This window comes from Rhopalosiphum padi, unplaced genomic scaffold, assembly GCF_020882245.1.
Source record: "Rhopalosiphum padi isolate XX-2018 unplaced genomic scaffold, ASM2088224v1 scaffold1, whole genome shotgun sequence".
NCBI classification, from domain to species: Eukaryota; Metazoa; Arthropoda; class Insecta; order Hemiptera; family Aphididae; genus Rhopalosiphum; species Rhopalosiphum padi.
Window position 1 is genome coordinate 1,027,171 of NW_026869996.1, and position 5,572 is coordinate 1,032,742.

Sequence of the window (5,572 nt, forward strand, 5' to 3'; positions counted from 1 at the left end):
CGTTTTCTGGTGTACCTATGGGGTTATTAACTTAAATCTAACATATAAAAATTGTATTTAAGTATATTTAATAAAACCATGCAGATTTTAAGTGAAAATTTCATTTATTTAACTAAAGTGGGAAGATGGTGAATTTTTAAATCTGAGCGGTAATTGAAATATTTTACCCCTAGAACGTTAAATTACGTTTTCTGGTGCACCTATTGGGTTATTAACTTAAATCTAATATTTAAAAATTGTAATTTAATATATTTAAAAAAAACTCATTAGTTTTAAAGTGAAAATTTCATTTATTTAACTAAAGTGGGAAGATGGTGAATTTTTAAATCTGAGCGGAAATTGAAATATTTTACCTCTAGAACGTTAAATTACGTTTTCTGGTGCACCTATGGGGTTATTAACTTAAATCTAATATTTAAAAATTGTAATTTAAAATATTTAAAAAAACTCTTTAGTTTTAAAGTGAAAATTTTTTTTATTTAATTGTATTGAGAAAAGGGTCAATTATTAAATCTGAGCGGAAATTGATATATTTTACCCCTAGAACGTTAAATTACGTTTTCTGGTGTACCTATGGGGTTATTAACTTAAATCTAACATATAAAAATTGTATTTAAGTATATTTAATAAAACCATGCAGATTTTAAGTGAAAATTTCATTTATTTAACTAAAGTGGGAAGATGGTGAATTTTTAAATCTGAGCGGAAATTGAAATATTTTACCCCTAGAACGTGAAATTACAATTTCTGGTGCACCTATGGGGTTATTAACTTAAATCTAATATTTAAAAATTGTAATTTAATATATTTAAAACAACTCTTTAGTTTTAAAGTGAAAATTTTTTTATTTAATTGTAGTGGGAAAATGGTCAATTATTAAATCTGAGCGGAAATTGAAATATTTTACCCCTAGAACGTTAAATTACGTTTTCTGGTGCACCTATGGGGTTATTAACTTAAATCTAACATATAAAAATTGTATTTAAGTATATTAAATAAAACTATGCAGATTTTAAGTGAAAATTTAATTTATTTAATTGTAGTGGGAAAAGTGTCAATTATTAAATCTGAGCGGAAATTGATATATTTTACCCCTAGAACGTTAAATTACGTTTTCTGGTGTACCTATGGGGTTATTAACTTAAATCTAACATATAAAAATTGTATTTAAGTATATTTAATAAAACCATGCAGATTTTAAGTGAAAATTTCATTTATTTAACTAAAGTGGGAAGATGGTGAATTTTTAAATCTGAGCGGAAATTGAAATATTTTACCCCTAGAACGTTAAATTACGTTTTCTGGTGCACCTATGGGGTTATTAACTTAAATCTAATATTTAAAAATTGTAATTTAATATATTTAAAAAAACTCTTTAGTTTTAAAGTGAAAATTTTTTTTATTTAATTGTATTGGGAAAAGGGTCAATTATTAAATCTGAGCGGAAATTGATATATTTTACCCCTAGAACGTTAAATTACGTTTTCTGGTGCACCTATGGGGTTATTAACTTAAATCTAACATATAAAAATTGTATTTAAGTATATTTAATAAAACCATGCAGATTTTAAGTGAAAATTTCATTTATTTAACTAAAGTGGGAAGATGGTGAATTTTTAAATCTGAGCGGAAATTGAAATATTTTACCCCTAGAACGTTAAATTACGTTTTCTGGTGCACCTATGGGGTTATTAACTTAAATCTAATATTTAAAAATTGTAATTTAATATATTTAAAAAAACTCTATAGTTTTAAAGTGAAAATTTTTTTTAGTTAATTGTAGTGGGAAAAGGGTCAATTATTAAATCTGAGCGGAAATTGAAATATTTTACCCCTATAACGTTAAATTACGTTTTCTGGTGTACCTATGGGGTTATTAACTTAAATCTAACATATAAAAATTGTATTTAAGTATATTTAATAAAACCATGCAGATTTTAAGTGAAAATTTCATTTATTTAACTAAAGTGGGAAGATGGTGAATTTTTAAATCTGAGCGGAAATTGAAATATTTTACCCCTAGAACGTTAAATTACGTTTTCTGGTGCACCTATTGGGTTATTAACTTAAATCTAATATTTTAAAATTGTATTTAAGTATATTTAATAAAACCATGCAGATTTTAAGTGAAAATTTCATTTATTTAACTAAAGTGGGAAGATGGTGAATTTTTAAATCTGAGCGGAAATTGAAATATTTTACCCCTAGAACGTTAAATTACGTTTTCTGGTGCACCTATGGGGTTATTAACTTAAATCTAATATTTAAAAATTGTAATTTAATATATTTAAAAAAACTCTTTAGTTTTAAAGTGAAAATTTTTTTTATTTAATTGTATTGGGAAAAGGGTCAATTATTAAATCTGAGCGGAAATTGATATATTTTACCCCTAGAACGTTAAATTACGTTTTCTGGTGCACCTATGGGGTTATTAACTTAAATCTAACATATAAAAATTGTATTTAAGTATATTTAATAAAACCATGCAGATTTTAAGTGAAAATTTCATTTATTTAACTAAAGTGGGAAGATGGTGAATTTTTAAATCTGAGCGGAAATTGAAATATTTTACCCCTAGAACGTTAAATTACGTTTTCTGGTGCACCTATGGGGTTATTAACTTAAATCTAATATTTAAAAATTGTAATTTAATATATTTAAAAAAACTCTATAGTTTTAAAGTGAAAATTTTTTTTAGTTAATTGTAGTGGGAAAAGGGTCAATTATTAAATCTGAGCGGAAATTGAAATATTTTACCCCTATAACGTTAAATTACGTTTTCTGGTGTACCTATGGGGTTATTAACTTAAATCTAACATATAAAAATTGTATTTAAGTATATTTAATAAAACCATGCAGATTTTAAGTGAAAATTTCATTTATTTAACTAAAGTGGGAAGATGGTGAATTTTTAAATCTGAGCGGAAATTGAAATATTTTACCCCCTAGAACGTTAAATTACGTTTTCTGGTGCACCTATTGGGTTATTAACTTAAATCTAATATTTTAAAATTGTAATTTAATATATTTAAAAAAAACTCATTAGTTTTAAAGTGAAAATTTCATTTATTTAACTAAAGTGGGAAGAAGGGTCAATTATTAAATCTGAGCGGAAATTGAAATATTTTACCCCTATAACGTTAAATTACGTTTTCTGGTGTACCTATGGGGTTATTAACTTAAATCTAACATATAAAAATTGTATTTAAGTATATTTAATAAAACCATGCAGATTTTAAGTGAAAATTTCATTTATTTAACTAAAGTGGGAAGATGGTGAATTTTTAAATCTGAGCGGAAATTGAAATATTTTACCCCTAGAACGTTAAATTACGTTTTCTGGTGCACCTATTGGGTTATTAACTTAAATCTAATATTTTAAAATTGTAATTTTAATATATTTAAAAAAACTCATTAGTTTTAAAGTGAAAATTTCATTTATTTAACTAAAGTGGGAAGATGGTGAATTTTTAAATCTGAGCGGAAATTGAAATATTTTACCCCTAGAACGTTTAAATTACGTTTTCTGGTGCACCTATGGGGTTATTAACTTAAATCTAATATTTAAAAATTGTAATTTAAAATATTTAAAAAAACTCTTTAGTTTTAAAGTGAAAATTTTTTTTATTTAATTGTATTGAGAAAAGGGTCAATTATTAAATCTGAGCGGAAATTGATATATTTTACCCCCTAGAACGTTAAATTACGTTTTCTGGTGTACCTATGGGGTTTATTAACTTAAATCTAACATATAAAAATTGTATTTAAGTATATTTAATAAAACCATGCAGATTTTAAGTGAAAATTTCATTTATTTAACTAAAGTGGGAAGATGGTGAATTTTTAAATCTGAGCGGAAATTGAAATATTTTACCCCTAGAACGTTAAATTACGTTTTCTGGTGCACCTATGGGGTTATTAACTTAAATCTAATATTTAAAAATTGTAATTTAATATATTTAAAAAGCTCTTTAGTTTTAAAGTGAAAATTTTTTTTATTTAATTGTAGTGGGAAAAGGGTCAATTATTAAATCTGAGCGGAAATTGATATATTTTACCCCTAGAACGTTAAATTACGTTTTCTGGTGCACCTATTGGGTTATAAACTTAAATCTAATATTTAAAAATTGTAATTTAATATATTTAAAAAAACTCATTAGTTTTAAAGTGAAAATTTTTTTATTTAATTGTAGTGGGGAAAAGGGTCAATTATTAAATCTGAGCGGAAATTGAAATATTTTACCCCTAGAACGTTAAATTACGTTTTCTGGTGCACCTATGGGGTTATTAACTTAAATCTAACATATAAAAAATTGTATTTAAGTATATTTAATAAAACCATGCAGATTTTAAGTGAAAATTTCATTTATTTAACTAAAGTGGGAAGATGGTGAATTTTTAAATCTGAGCGGAAATTGAAATATTTTACCCCTAGAACGTTAAATTACGTTTTCTGGTGCACCTATGGGGTTATTAACTTAAATCTAATATTTAAAAATTGTAATTTAATATATTTAAAAAAACTCTTTAGTTTTTAAAGTGAAAATTTTTTTTATTTAATTGTAGTGGGAAAAGGGTCAATTATTAAATCTGAGCGGAAATTGAAATATTTTACCCCTATAACGTTAAATTACGTTTTCTGGTGTACCTATGGGGTTATTAACTTAAATCTAACATATAAAAATTGTATTTAAGTATATTTAATAAAACCATGCAGATTTTAAGTGAAAATTTCATTTATTTAACTAAAGTGGGAAGATGGTGAATTTTTAAATCTGAGCGGTAATTGAAATATTTTACCCCTAGAACGTTAAATTACGTTTTCTGGTGCACCTATTGGGTTATTAACTTAAATCTAATATTTAAAAATTGTAATTTAATATATTTAAAAAAACTCATTAGTTTTAAAGTGAAAATTTCATTTATTTAACTAAAGTGGGAAGATGGTGAATTTTTAAATCTGAGCGGAAATTGAAATATTTTACCTCTAGAACGTTAAATTACGTTTTCTGGTGCACCTATGGGGTTATTAACTTAAATCTAATATTTAAAAATTGTAATTTAAAATATTTAAAAAAACTCTTTAGTTTTAAAGTGAAAATTTTTTTTATTTAATTGTATTGAGAAAAGGGTCAATTATTAAATCTGAGCGGAAATTGATATATTTTACCCCTAGAACGTTAAATTACGTTTTCTGGTGTACCTATGGAATTATTAACTTAAATCTAACATATAAAAATTGTATTTAAGTATATTTAATAAAACCATGCAGATTTTAAGTGAAAATTTCATTTATTTAACTAAAGTGGGAAGATGGTGAATTTTTAAATCTGAACGGAAATTGAAATATTTTACCCCTAGAACGTGAAATTACAATTTCTGGTGCACCTATGGGGTTATTAACTTAAATCTAATATTTAAAAATTGTAATTTAATATATTTAAAACAACTCTTTAGTTTTAAAGTGAAAATTTTTTTATTTAATTGTAGTGGGAAAAGGGTCAATTATTAAATCTGAGCGGAAATTGAAATATTTTACCCCTAGAACGTTAAATTACGTTTTCTGGTGCAA